Genomic DNA, 15,465 nt, shown 5'->3' with positions numbered 1-15,465 from the left:
TATGAAAGGAGACTCGAGGAGCTCGGTTTGTTTACCCTAACCAAAAGAAGGCTGAGGGGGGATATGATTGCTCTCTTTAAATATATCACAGGGATAAATTCCAGGGAGGGAGAGGAATTATTTCAGCTCAGTACTAATGTGGACACGAGAAGGAATGGATATAAACTGGTGGTGGGGAAGTTTAGGCTTGAAATTAGACAAAGGTTTCTAACCATCAGAGGGGTGAAATTTTGGAACAGCCTTCCGAGGGAAACAGTGGGGGAGAAAGACCTCTTTGGCTTTAAGATTAAGCTTGATAAGTTTATGGAGGGGATGGTTTGATGGGATAACATGATTTTAGTCAATTAATCAACAGCGTGCCATCACTGGTAAATAGTATCAATGGTCAATGAGGGTCTGGCTAGAGAATCTTGCCTGCATGCTTGGGGTTCTACTGATTGCCATATTTGGGGTCGGGAAGGAATTTTCCTCCAGGGTAGATTGGCAGAGGCCCTGGAGGTTTTTCGCCTTCCTCCGCAGCATGGGGCGGGGGTCGCTAGCTGGAGGATTCTCTGCGACTTGAAGTCCTTAAATCACAGGATTCGGGGACTTCAACAGCTGAGTCAAGGGAAAGGGGGTGGGTCAGCTTTTGTGGCCTGCATCATGCGGGAGGTCAGACTAGATGATCATACTGGTCCCTTCTGACCTTAAAGTCTATGAGTCTACCTGGGAGCTCTCCTGATCTTCCAGCTGTTCAACCAATCCATTCATCCCACAAGCATTCCAGGAGGGAGGGGTGGGGGAAAGTGTAACAGACCTTTTGAGCATACAGGTTATACATAGCATACAGATCACTGCTGCTCCTACAACAACACCCAACTGCATTACATGAATACTCTCCCAGCCACTCATGAGCCATAGTAGGGAGGCTCCAGTCAATTCCCCCCAGCTCCCCAGCCTTGCACCCCAGGATTGTACCATTGTGCACTTGTCAGCAGCCTAGCCAGTGTAAGCTCATTACCTAGTTCACCACACCCTCAGTGTGGAATGGACACACATCAGCCTTTGTAGTCTGAGCTGCAATTCCCCAAGCACTTCAAACAAAACACACTGTTTGAGGTAACATATCAAACAGGTTTATTAACTACAGAACAGTTGATTTAAGTGATTATAAGTAGCAGATGCAGAGGTCTTAATTCTAACTTAAAGAGGCTAAGCAAGATTTGAATCAAGCAGTGTCTCACCCTAAGAGCTGGTACAAGCAGCTTCCAGTTCTCCAATACACAGACTGAACCCCTTTCCAGCTTGGGACCAAACTCCCTCCTTCAAAGTCTTCGGCTACACTACGGACCTTACAGCGGCACAGCTGTACCGCTACAGATGTGCCGCTGTAAGGTCTCCCATGTAGCCACGCTTTGCTGATAGGAGAGAGTTCTCCTGCTGGCATGATTAAACCACCCCCAATGAGCGGCGTTAGCTATTTCTGCAGGAGAGCCTCTACTGCCAACATAGCGCTGTCCATATCAGCACTTCTGTCTGTGACAGTTGTCTGTCAGGGCTTTCTTTTTTCGCACCCCTGACCGACAGAAATTTTACCAACAGAAGTGGTGTTGACAAAGCCTTTGTCTTTCAGACAATCTTCCAGGTGTTGAGCTGAGTGGGGAGAGAGGCCAAGTAATGATGTCACTCTTCCTCTTTTATACTTTTTTCCGGCTGCTCGAAAGATTCTTGCTGTGACGTGGGTTAGCGTATCCCCATGGCATACGTGCCTTCTCCGAAAAGTCTCTGGGATAGTGGATTGAGTGTTGATGAGCCCTTAACTCCTGTCTGGCCACTGATGGCTGCTCCTTTGTCCCTACTGAAAGGCTGGCTTTGGGCATCTCCCAACCCCATGACATATTTCAGTAACACAAAAGGCAATACCTCATAACTTCACACACAATGATAGCAGAGACAATCCAACAGGATATTACGGTTCAACAGATCATAAAGTAATCGTTCTAGATTACTACATTTTTAATTGACTGAAACAAAGACATTATTTTAAATTAATCAGTCACAGAGGTTTAGTATGTTCATAACAATGTTCATTGCTTTTAGAAAAAGGGAACACTAATTTATTTTGTGTTATCTCCATAACCAGACATGTTTATGAAATTTCACCAACTTTATGTTTCCAAAGATTTTAGGCATAACAAAGGATTTTAAATCTTACTAAGGTACTGATTGTGCTGGAGGGTTCTCTTAAAACTAGTTCATCAAATAGTTCAGAGGTAAAGAAAGGGAAACTTGTTTGTCCAGCTATCTGGAAGGAAAGCGTTGTCCCTTTAAGGGCTAGCCTCTCTTCAACAGGGGGGTGAAGGGAGAAAGGGATGGACAGAAAGGACAGGGAGACTTTGGAAGCAAGTTTTTTGTACTATAGTAACTAAAATTAAAATATGTATTTTAGATAAGAGTGGTCTTTTGAAGGATTTATTTTAAAAACTATATGTCTGAAGAGCCAAGCATGTGAGGCTAAAGGTGAATACTCAGATCGTGGATCTAAAACTGTATGCAAGGATTTTTTAGAGATGTGATTTCATAATCTTCAGCAATCTTCTAATGAAATAGTTTAAAATTTGCTTTAAAAATAAGGTCCCGTAGACTAACATATTCTGAGTAAATATTACAGTAATGCACAACTGTTTTTGTCAGTAAATTCAGAAACTGAGACCTGGTCCACACTAACCCCCCCACTTCGGACTAAGGTACGCTAATAACGTAGCTGAATTCGAAGTACCTTAGTCCGAACTTACCGCGGGTCCAGACGCGGCAGGCAGGCTCCCCTGTCGATGCCACGTACTCCTCTCGCCGAGCTGGAGTACCGGCGTCGACGGCAAGCACTTCCGGGATCGATCCCAGAAGATCGATCGCTTACATCCGGACCAGGAAGTAAGTATAGACGTACCCTGACAGCATATACCTAGGGGTTGGCAAATGCCTGTTAAATGGCTTCATTACCACTCGAATGGCTCTTTAACAGTTTCAATGTTGTGCTAATAGGATTGGCAGGCTGGAGGCTTTTTCACTTTTAAGTTACTAGCTCCCTTCCGGAGTAAGAGCCACCAGGCTGCAGCAGCCAGCTGTGGGAGCCTGCAGGAAGGGTCAGAACAGGGATAGGAAGGTGGGGGGTGGACACTAAGACCCAGGAGGTGCCCCGAATTTTCCGGTGCCCTACACAGCTGTGTATGCTGAGTATGCCTAAGGACAGCCCTGGGTGAATGTCACCCCCGTCCCTCCATCTCAGGGACACCGTCTGAGCTGGGAGTTCATCTGAAAGAAAGGACGGATTCTCTCCCCAGCGAAGGAGGCCTCAGTGAAAGTGAAGATCGGGGCCTCATTATCAGCACTGAAAAATGCCACCTGCCCCTGTTCATAGTCCAGACAGACCCGAACCTGCCGGTGCCAGCTGCTCTGGGGCAGGGTGCTCTGAGGGGCAGGTTGAACCTTAGACACCCATCCCCACCAATTCATGGCTCAGATCCCCTCCTCAGGGGAAATGCCGATCCAGCCTTTCCTCCACACAGACAACCTGGCCACCCCGATGGCCCAGAATTCCTCATCCCCCACCTCCACCTCCCAGTACCAACTCCCCGTGGTGAACCCTGGAGAGCCCAGCACACAGTGCCAACGATCAAATCGCTCAGGATTGTTGGGCAGGTCCTGCCGTGTGTCTCCCCATCTCCCACCCCGCCGATCCTCAGACAGGATGAGTTCAGGATGAGCGGTGTCTGGATCCAGAGTCACATGCACTGTGGGGAATTCAAGGGAATGGGTTAAAAAACCTCGGGACAGGAAGGGGGACAGCAGCTGAAGGGGGGGGTAGGGAGTGGGGGGAAGGGGAAGGACTGCAGTAGAGGACAGTAGGAGCTGAAATAGGGGGCAGAGAATGGGGAGGGGATAGGTAATTTTAAGTTGAAAAGATCGTAAATGTGTTATAAGACTGAAAACTATTATAACTGTACTTGTCATGAACCCCCCTTTCAGTGACAGGTGGGTCCCCCTTGCCGTCCCTTCATTCCCCATATTCGTCTTCTCACCAAGGGGTGAAGGCAGAAACCCCCCCTCCCTTCAACCCCCGTTGTGATAACTGTCCCTACAGGCTGACCCTGACTGTGAGCGCCGCTGGCAGACGTGAGTGAGAGCTCATCAAAAGTCACAGTAACCCATGGTAATAAATGTTGAAAGTAGGGTGACCAGAGAGCAAATGTGAAAAACGGGACCAGGGGTGGGGGGGAATAGGAGCCTATATAAGAAAATGTCCCAAAAATCAGGACTGTCCCTATAAAATCGGGACATCTGGTCACCCTAGTTGAGAGGAAAGGGGTTGAAAGGGGAGTGAAACAGACTGAAATAGCTCAGACAGAGACCTCCTGCTATAACTCAAGGATTGAGTTAAGCTCATGCCTGGTGAACAAGCGACGTGTGGGACTGGTACTAAGGAGACCAAAATTGGTGTGTCAGAAACTGGGTGTAATTGGTGGACAATATAATGAGTGAACAGAGCTATTCCACCTTTCCCTTCCCTGTGGGGTTCTTGAAAGAAAAGCCTGTGGCAGGAGAGTCTGAGACTCACTGCTGATGGGGGGAGGGGTGACTGAATGGAGTGAGCTGCATCATCATGGCTGCCACCCCCACTGTCCCCTGGAACCCCGGGATCCCCCATGACACCGTTGGATCTTTGTCATCCTGAGCCTGAAAGGCACCTGACCAGACCAGGCCAGAATGTGGGACCCAGATGACATCACTACCTCCATTGGGTCTGGCTAAAACCCACCACCACCTGGGATGTGAGACTTTGCCCCTCACTTCCTGTGTCCTCTTCCTCCCTCACGTCTTCTCTTTCCTATAGCCAGGGCTGCCTGGGGGGGCAAGTGGGGCAATTTGCCCCAGGCCCCGCAGGGGCCCCCACGAGAACATCATAGGCTCCCCCCCGCCTCTGCCTTCCCCCATCCCCCAGCGCCACGGCGCGCCGCATCCAGGAGCAGCCCTGGACAGCGCTGCAGCGGCATGGCTCGGGCGGGGCCTGAGCTCCTCCCGCTCAGAGCCGCGAGGTAAGGGGCGGGATTGCGAGTTGCGGCCGAGCGGCGGGAGCTCAGGCCCTGCTGGAGCCACGCCGCTGCAGCACTGTCCAGGGCTGGGCTGTGTTTCTCCAGCAAGGGTCACACTCCACTTCTGAGCATCTCTCATTGCCTAGTTTGTGTGAATCACATTCATAGGCCTCACGTCTCCCCACACATGGTATCAGGGGCCTAGGGGCCTGACTGAGGCTTTGTAGATGCCACGGGGGGGGGAGGGGAGGGGCTAGCTGAAAGTTAGGCATAGTGCCCAAGTTCCTTTGTGGATCTGGGCCTGAGTGCAGAAGGCTCTGGGTGTGTTATATTTCACCCAAACCCACAGGGCTGCACTAATGATAATTCTTTAAACTTATCCCAGACCTTTTTCCCACCATCCTGTTTGTTTCCTACAGCAGTCTGAGGTGCACTCAGAGTTTGCTTCTGAGCTTCAAAGTGAACTTAGTGCCAGAGATAAAAGGAGGATTCAAACTCCTTTGAAATCCCTGGGTATAATAATAAATAATCTCAGAACAACAGTTTCTTCCACCAACAAAGCAGATCTCTGGAAGGGCAATGTCTAGAGAAAGGTTTCTCTCCCTAGCTGATTTAGCCAATATTCTGCAAATCAGTCAGATACACCTCTACCTCGATATAATGCTGTCCTCGGGAGCGAAAAAAATCTTACCGCGTTATAGGTGAAACCGCGTTATATCGAACTTGCTTTGATCTGCCGGAGTGTGCAGCCCCCTTTCCCCCCGGAGCACAAGGGGGAATGATGTTAGCTAAGGTGATGGAAGCACTCTTCCACTGGCCTGAAAGACTTTCATACCCCTGACCAATGTAGCTACACTGATAGAATTTTCATGTGTAGACCAAGCCTTAGCTAGACTCTTATTTTAAGCTCTTAAGTGGTGCTATATATATAGCTATACTTTTTCCAGTTCATTGTAGAAAAAGTGGAACTATGCTTTTCATTCATCTCTTCAATCTCTCACACATTTAAAAAACATAACAATGAATACATTTCAAATATTGCTATATTTGAAAACAAAACAGCTTGTGGAGGTGTCAGCAAGAAGAGGTGTCAGCAAACATTTCTAACAAGACCTTTTAACTTATTTATTTCTAGTTTTTTAATCAGATTCTTAAATGTGTAGAAATAAAATGTTAAGGTTCCACATTAAAAACAATTTTCAAAAGATCATACAACTCCCATCCCTTAGTGGGAGGTGTTTCTCTGTACTCCAGGTAGAAGGAAGAGGGAAAATGGAACTTACCAGATTTAGCAAGAATTTCCTCTAAAAGACAAATAAAGAAAAATAAATAATGTATGAAAATGATGATAGTTGTTAAGATGTTTCATAATAGAGGTATTTTTTCTCCCCTGTCCTTTTTTGTATTTTTGCAAAGTCAAATGGTCAAATATGGATCAGTAATAGAAACCTGTGTTCCCAGGAGCCACATCATATGTCAGGGCAATCCAAGGAACCACGCTGATTTTAGAGCAGTTAGGAAAGACCAGCTTCAAACACAGGCCTGATCTAAACCTTAACTCTGGCAGGGCTGTCACCTTTATATGTTTAATACTTCATATACCTTAGAGAATATTTATGAAAATACTTATGTACCTTAATATTTAATACTCATTGGCCCAGAAAGCAAGTGTAGGCTCTGTAGGGTAGGGATTAGGAGGGTCACTGGGGAGGGGTGAGCTCCTGGGTTTCAGTCTCTGTGCCTAAGACTATTTAATGATTTATACCACCTAGAACAGCTTCGACAGAGAGATTGAGAGAGACCCACTTAGAATAGCCAGCAGCCCTGCAGTTAGGGCACTCGCCTAGGAAAGGGGAGAGCAGGGATTCAAAGCTGGGCCGCCGCAGTTTGTCTGAGTGACTTAATAACTGGGCTATCGGTGATCAGAGGGACATCATCTCTGCAGTGCTGTACATGTAGACAAGCCATGACGCATCATTCGAAAAACTAAGGAGGTGCTCCTTAGTTTTTAGAATGACGCGTCATGGCTTGTCTACATGTACAGCACTGCAGAGATGAAGAAGCTCTCTCGTCAACAAAGCGCTGTCTACACCAGGGTTAGGTCGGTATAATTTTTCACATCCCTGAGTGACGTAGTTATACCGAGATGTTTGTGGTGTAGATCTGGCCTAAGGCACCTTGTGAAACCTAACAACATAGGACTGGAAGGAACCACCTGAATCATTGAGCCAGTCCCCTGCTATCACTGACCACCTCTTTAAATCTAGCCCTTCATTTCCAAACTGACTTAGCTTTTAATTTAAACAATGTTTTCAAAAGCCCCAAATCACAATGAAATAGTTTTGAAGTTTTTATAACTACCAGACAAACAAAAAAATCAATTATTTCAACAGCTCTTTCTCTGACTCTGTCATTCACCAACCAGTCTGCCTGCACAGACCAGGGAGCAGAGGCGTTAAGTTGGAGAGGTTGTAGCTGATAGACTTTTTGACCTTTGTTACATCTGAATACCTCAGCTCTTTGACTAAGCAATGGCACTGTTATAAAATAACTGTGCTCTCTGATGCTCAACCATTGCTATTCTCCTGAATTTCAAAAGGTGTGAAGTAAACTTTCTTGTCTGAAATTACAGCACGTTGCTTTGAATATACAGCAGGGAAACAGATTTCCTCCATTCGATGGAAAATTTTCTCTCTTCCACTGTCTGACTGAAAACGACAACATGTACTCAGTAAATCCATTGTACCCTGCTTTGCTGCTATTTGAAATGACAGCTGTGTCAGAGATGATGGTGCACACCTTGGGCTGGACTGTACACTGCGCTAACACCTCTGAAATCCAGGAAATACAAAGTTAAGTTACATGCCACCTGTTCAAAGCATCCTTAGTTCTGCCCCTTTTAAGCTGTGTCCCACCATGTCCACAACATACCATTCCCATCAGGCAGAGCAGTTTTCAATCAGTTTTAGCTCAGTGAGAAAAGTTATCTTTTAAACTGCGAGTCTCAATCCTAACTACAGCAGAGTTGCTGCTCCATTATCAGACTTCACTGTTAGCTACATCCATGCAGCCTACCTTGATATACACCTGGACCTTTTCCCTAGTGAAGCCTGCACTTACTCCAGTCCCCTGCTCTCACAGACAGCTCCTGTGGCACTTTGTACCTCAAAGCAGCCCCCTGAAATCCCTATATTCACCCCATCATATAATTATGAGATGTTTCCTACAAAGTATCCATTGTAAAGTATCATTTTAAAATTCTTGATCTGTTTAACATTAATATCCTGTTGGATTGTATGTGCTATGATTGTATGTGAAGTTATGAAGTTTTGCTAGGTGTGTGTTACTGAAATATGTTGTGAGGTTGGAAACATCCACAACCAGCCTTTCAGGTGCAACAATGGAGTAGCCAGATGTGCTGATGGGCCATTAAAGGGAATTCACTTTCCCAGCAGCCATCCCAGAAGATTTCTCAGAGAGGTCACGTAGACAATGGAGATTACTTGACCAATGGAGGCAGACCCCCACCTCGCAAGCATAGATCTTTGCAGCAAACTGGAAGAAACTATAAAAGAAGGGATGTGACATCGTGATTGGCTTCACTCCTGCCACAACTCAACACCTGGAAGAAACATCTAGCGGACAAAGACTTTGAACTGTGGAGGGTGGTCCGGTGCTGGAGGAGAGACCCAGCCACTGTATTGAAGATCTGTGACCTGTTTGTACCATCTGTCAGGGTGAGACACTGCTTGATTCAAATCCTGTTTAGTTTATAGAACTCAGATTGCAAATTTACTTTTCTTTCTTAGGTAACCAACTTTGATCTCTATGTCTGCTACTTATAATAACTTAAAATCTATCTTTCTGTAGTTATTAAATCTGTTTTATATTTTACATAAAATAGTTGAAGTGCTTGGAAAATCTCAGCTCAGGATACAAAGGTTAGTGTATGTCCTCTCCACATTGAGGGAGGGGCAGACTGGGTAATGAACTTACATTGCTCAGGCTTCTGACCAGCGCAAGACACTTCAGCTCTGGGGTCCTAGGCTGGGGAGCTGTGAGGATTGGCTGGAGCCTCTCTGCTGACGATTCATGAGTGGCTGGGAGAAGCATTCATGTAACTCAGCTAGGTGTGTCCCTTCCTGTGGATATCCGTGTAAATGCAGAACCTGCCAGAGGTCTGTAGCTTGCCAACAACCACCCAGTGGTGGGACAGAGGGCTCAGCAGTCCCCCAGTCCAGGTGACATCCTGGGATCCCCATCACAGCCCCTTCATAAAATCCTATTAAAAAACTTAGCAAGTTCCATTTTAACATTAGTTCTGTTTCATAGATTCATAGATTCTAGGACTGGAAGGGACCTCGAGAGGTCATCGAGTCCAGTCCCCTGCCCGCATGGCAGGACCAAATACTGTCTAGACCATCCCTGATAGACATTTATCTAACCTACTCTTAAATAGCTCCAGAGATGGAGATTCCACAACCTCCCTCGGCAATTTATTCCAGTGTTTAACCACCCTGACCGTTAGGAACCTTTTCCTCGTGTCCAACCTAGACCTCCCTTGCTGCAGTTTAAACCCATTGCTTCTTGTTCTATCCTTAGAGTCTAAGGTGAACAAGTTTTCTCCCTCCTCCTTATGACACCCTTTTAAATACCTGAAAATACCTTTAAATACCTGTTGTTTTCTCTCACAACACTTCCTGGCAGTCTGCTCCAGAACCTCACTCCTCTGATGGGTAGAAACCTTTAGTTCCCAGCCTGAATTGAATTCAAGGCCAGATAATCCCCATTTCTTCTTGGTCGATTTGATTGTTAGCTTCAACAGTTCATCTCTCTCCATGTTGTTTACTCCCCTGATGCATTCGCAAAGAGCAATCACATCCCCTCTCAGCCTTCCCTTTGCTACCCAAAACAAGCTCAGTTTTTTTAGTCTCCTCTCTTACGGCAGGCCCTCCATGACCCTGATCATCCTGGGAGCCCATCTCTGAACCTGAAATTCATCCACCTCTGGCTGAGGTTGTGGGACACCCCACAGATGCCAGGACAGGAGAGCAGCCCCTCTTACAAAATATCCAGCTCCTGGGTGCTGATCCTTGGCATTGAGGAGAAGCTACAATTTGCTGCAGAAGTAGAAGAGGAGCCAGGGGAGGGATTTGAGTAGGGAGCGGACGACATGGTTGGAGAACAATTGAGGCAGCTGATTTTGCTGGCACAATGTTCGATCAGGCTCTTCATTTCTCTGGTGGGAGAGAAGAGCTTGAGAAGCAACAAAAGCACCTGGTGCCAGGGCTGAGACCCAACCAGAGTCCCCCTGACCACAGGGGAACCAGCCCCATGTAACCTCCTTGCCCAGCCACATGGCGATGGGGGAAATGACAGCAGGAAAACTTAGAGGTGTTCCAAGCCCCTGCAGCCAGGATTCCTCCAGCAGTAGCCGGCAAAGCAGCAATAGCCTGCTGCCCAGACAGCCTCTGGCCTTTTCAGTTTGCTGGTTTCCTCTTTGCTCTGCTCCGCTCCCTGCCTCCCTCTGCCCTCCATGGTCCTAGGCAGGACCTGAATTGCTAATATATTGAACAATCACATTCTAAAAAACAGTGTTTCAGCCCTTCTTCTTTCATCTTAAAGGAAGAGCAGAAGCTGTGTTTATTTCCCCTTTGCTAGTCTTTTGAATACACCCCACTGGTCCCAGAAATTACCTTTGTCTTTCTTCATTTCAGATCGCAAGGTTGCTAGAAGGAGAAAAAGGCAAATTATGAGCTTTCGTTCTGCCATGGTTATGGTGATATTCCAACGGTTGAACACAATGTGTTGTGCTTGTGAAAGAGAGGGACAGATTTACAGTCAGTGGTTTAAAACACACCTGTCTCAAATGCACCGTGGGGTCAAGTGGGGTCAAGTGAAGGCAGGGAGGAGTCGGCTATGTGGGATGAGGATAGAACTTGGGGGCAGAGAGGTGTGATGATCTGGCAGAATTGGGAGGGGAAAGATGAGGAAAGGAAGGAGATGTAGGACTGTTGTTTTTTTGGGGGGATGCACAGGTCAGGAAAGCCTCATCCCTTAGTGGGAGAGGTTTCAGGGGACTCCAGAAACAAGGAATAGGAAAAATTGAACTTACCAAGTTCAGCAAGAATTTCTTCTAAAAGACAAAAAAGAGGAATTAATAATGTGTAATAGCTGTTAAAAATTTTAGTACAGTGGTTCTCTCCCCACCCCTGCTACCTTCATCCATTTTGTTATGTTTTCAAAGTCAAACACAGGCAGTTTTTGTTTTTTTGTTTCCTGTTTTGGGCATGCTCGCTTGTGACATTTTTTATCACTAGAGTTGGGCAACATTTTTCAGCTGAAATCATCATCATCGGCAGTTCCTTGGTTCGTGGATGATCTCTACCACAGATTTACTTATGGGTCCTGAGATATCTCAGGAGTCCAATCCTGGAACCACAGATCTGCCCGCAGTAGGTACAGACATTTCCTAGCGGGTCAGCTCCCCATTGTGAGAAAGTTCTTTTTCCTTCCTTCAGCTTTGAGGGAAAGGCGCTTCTCCTCGAAGCGGGCCACTACCTGATGGAGGCTGACCACTGAGGTCAGTTGGTGGCTTGCTCCTCCCAGCTTGTGATGTCCACATCAGTTTTCTTGAGATACATTTTCAGTGTCTATTTGTAGCGTTTCCTCTGACCACCACGGGATCTCTGACCATGGGTGATCTGAGAGTAGATGGCTTGTTTTGGGAGGCGAGAGTATGGCATCCACACACAATGTTCAGCCCAATGAAGCTGGTTCATGAGAATCATTGCTTAGTGCTGGTGACTTGGCTTCAGTGAGGATGCTGGCGTTAGCGTAGCAATCTTCCCATTTGATGCGAAGGATCTTCCAGAAGCATTGTCGGTGGTACCTCTCCAGACAGTTGGGTTTGCATCCCTAAAGGAGTGTAGGAGTCATATTTGTCTTATGGGTTATGTAAAAGGCCTGAGGCAGACTGATGGAGCACTTTAGTCTTCCGAATATTGAGTCAGAGTCCTAGGCTTCGATGAGCTTGTGCAAAAAAATCCAGTGTGGACTGAAGGTCAGTCTTAGTGTGCACGAGGATGTCATCAGCATCTGGCCCTGCTGCCTTGCTGTTCTTCATTTGCATGATGGATCATGTTACTTCTTCGAGGGCAGGAGGATCAGCAAGAGATTCTCTTTCATGTCACTGAGGTATAGATTCGATGGTGGCATTAGAGACGGTTGACTCACGATTCAGGAGTGACTCAAAATGCTCCTTCCATCTGGCTTTGATGGCTTCATTGTCCTTAAAATATGTCAACCCGTCTTAGGCTCGGAGTGGTGTAGGACCATGGGATCATGGATTGTAGACTTGTTCATTTAAATTGCACAGATTACAGCTAATAGCCTTTTTGACTATTGGTACATCTGAATCAGGGCCGGCTCCAGGCACCAGCTTCTCAAGCAGGTGCTTGGGGCGGCCGTTCCAGACAGGGGCGGCAGTTCCAGGTATTCGGCGGCAATTCGGTGGAGGGTCCGTCACTCCGCCTGGGAGTGAAGGACCTCCCGCCGAATTGCCGCCGCAGATCGCGATTGCGGCTTTTGTTTTTGGTTTTTTTTTTTTTTTGGTACAAAGGCCCATGGTTCAGAAATCCCTTTCCTAGGCCAGTGTTCTCGACTCGGCTGACACATTGTCCCTGAAAGGGTCAGTTGAGAACTCAGCGTGCGCACAGCAAGCTGGAAATCTGCACAGTGTGTGGAGCGTGTGTATGTGACTTGGAGCTTGGCAGGGCAGCAGCACTGGTTCGTGGGGTTAAGGCAGCTGGGCTGTGCAGGAGCACTCCACAAAGCAGGGTGGCAGACATGGGGTCTGCAGCTGGGAGTGTGTCTGAGAGGCCCAGAAGCACATGGGATCCTGGGGTTAGGCCCACCCACAGCAGACTGGCGTCAGTCCAGAGAGGGGGTGACACAGGGCCTTGAAGTGATTTAATTAGCTAGCAAAACACCCCTACCTTGGACCCATGAGCAGCCTTTGCCATGGGAATCACAGCGTGAGAGCGGTGAGTCGGGGATCCTTTGCAATCTTCACAAAGAGCTTTGGCAATCTCCTTACAGAACCATGTGAGCTCCTTGCCATGTTCCCCACAGACATTCCCTTCCCTCCCCCTTTTTCCTGGTTTTAACCCCAGTTGTTTGATGAACTCTGCTATGCTGTCCAGCTGAGTGTTGGAAAGGTCTTTTCCAGAATGTGCATTTGGATGTTTAAAAGCGCGCTGGCGCAGCTTACTGACTCGCTCAGACCTCAGCGAAAAGAATATCCCCATTGTTATTGCTGCTTGCTGTGCACTCCACAATATCTGTGAGAGTAAGGGGGAGACATTTATGTCGGAGTGAGAGATTGAGGCAAATCGCCTGGCTGCTGATTACGTGCAGCCAGACACCAGGATGGTTAGAAGAGCACAGCAGGGCGCGGTGCGCATCAGAGAAGCTTTGAAAATGAGTTTTGTGACTGGCCAGGCTACGGAGTGAAACTTCTGTTTGTTTCTCCTTGATGAACCGTCCGCCCCTACCCCACCCGGTTCACTCTACTTCCCTGTAAACCAACCACCCCACCCTCCCCTCCCACCCTCGAGCAGCACATGCAGAGGCAATAAAGTCATGGTTACTTCACATTCATGCATTCTTTATGAATTCATCACACAACTAGGGGGATAATTGCCAAGGTAGCCCGGGATGGGTGGGGGAGTAGGGAAGGAAAAGGACACACTACAGTTTAAAACTTTAACTCTTATTGAAGGCCAACCTTCTGATGCTCGGGCAATCATCTGGGGTGGAGTGACTGGGTGGCCGGAGGCCCCCCCCCCACCGTGTTCTTGGGCGTCTGGTTGAGGAGGCTATGGAACTTGGGGAGGTGGGCTGTTGGTTACACAGGGGCTGTAGCGGCGGTCTCTGCTCCTGCTGCCTTTCCTGCAGCTCAACCATACGCTGGAGCACATCAGTTTGATGCTCCAGTAGACGGAGCATTGACTCTTGCCTTCTGTCTGCAAGCTGACGCCACCTATCATCTTCAGCCCGCCACTTGCTCTGTTCATCCCGCGATTCAGCCCGCCACCTCTCCTCTCGTTCATATTGTGCTTTTCTGTAGTCTGACATTGACTGCCTCCATGCGTTCTGCTGTGCTCTGTCAGCGTGGGAGGACATCTGGAGCTCCGAGAACATATCATCCCGAGTCTGCCGTTTTCTCCTTCTAATCTTCACTAGCCTCTGTGAAGGAGAAACATTTGCAGCTGGTGGAGGAGAAGGGAGAGGTGGTTAAAAAAGACACATTTTAGAGAACAATGGGTACACTCTTTCACGTTAAATTTTGCTGTTCACATTACACAGCACATGTACTTTCGTTACAAGGTCACATTTTTCCTCTTATATTGAGGGCCTGCCGGTTTGGTGTGAGAGATCACTCACGCAGTGCCAGGCAACAGATTTCGGCTTGCAGGCAGCCATGGTAAGCCACAGTCTTTTGGCTTTTTTAACCTTCTTAACATGTGGGAATGGTTTCAAACAGTAGCACCCTCCTTTCCCATACCAAGCACCCGTTGGGTTGGCCATTTAAAAGGGGCTGCGGTTTCCGGGTTAACATGCAGCACAAACCCAACTAACACCCCCCCCCCCAAATCTCTGGGATGATCACTTCACCCCTCCCCCCCACGGCGTGGCTAACAGTGGGGAACATTTCTGTTCAGCAGAGCAGGAACGGGCACCTCTGAATGTCCCCTTAATAAAATCGCCCCATTTCAACCAGGTGACCGTGAATGATATCACTCTCCTGAGGATAACAAAGAGCGATAAGGAATGGATGTTGTCTGCATGCCAGCAAACACCGAGAACATATGCTGCCATGCTTTGTTATGCAATGATTCCAGACTATGTGCTACTGGCCTGGCGTGGTAAAGTGTCCTACCATGGCGGACGGGATAAGGCAGCCCTCCCCAAAAAACCTTTTGCAAAGGCTTTGGGAGTACATGAAGGAGAGCTTTCTGGAGATGTCCCTGGAGGATTTCCGCTCCATCCTCATACACGTTAACAGACTTTTCCAGTAGCTGTACTGGCCGCGATTGCCAGGGCAAATTAATCATTAAACACGCTTGCTTTTAAACCATGTGTAATATTTACAAAGGTACACTCACCAGAGGTCCCCTGTGTGCCCTCAGGGTCTGGGACCACGCCTTGGGTGAGTTCGGGGGTTACTGGTTCCAGGTCCAGGGTGATAAACATATCCTGGCTGTTGGGGAAACCGGTTTCTCCGCTTCCTTGCTGCTGTGAGCTATCTACATTATCTTCATCCTCATCTTCCTCATAGCCCGAACCTGCTTACCTGTGTGTTTCTCCATTGAAGGAGTCAAAGCACATGGTT

At 47.6% G+C, this 15,465-nt stretch overlaps 1 long non-coding RNA gene across 1 annotated transcript in view; it reads right to left on the bottom strand.

Moving 5' to 3' along the window:
* LOC135977752 (uncharacterized) overlaps positions 1 to 14,697 on the bottom strand; it is a 28,787-nt gene extending 14,090 nt beyond the window's left edge. The window contains exons 1-3 of the long non-coding RNA XR_010595199.1: positions 13,858 to 14,697; positions 11,185 to 11,205; positions 10,766 to 10,798 (exon numbers count right to left, since the gene is read on the bottom strand). This is a non-coding gene — a long non-coding RNA (uncharacterized LOC135977752). The remainder of the gene's footprint in view (positions 1 to 10,765; positions 10,799 to 11,184; positions 11,206 to 13,857) is intronic.
* Positions 14,698 to 15,465: the final 768 nt, after the last annotated feature.

The sequence above is a fragment of the Chrysemys picta genome, unplaced genomic scaffold (assembly GCF_011386835.1).
Source record: "Chrysemys picta bellii isolate R12L10 unplaced genomic scaffold, ASM1138683v2 scaf24, whole genome shotgun sequence".
Taxonomy (NCBI): domain Eukaryota; kingdom Metazoa; phylum Chordata; order Testudines; family Emydidae; genus Chrysemys; species Chrysemys picta.
This window is presented reverse-complemented; position numbering and strand designations above follow the sequence as displayed.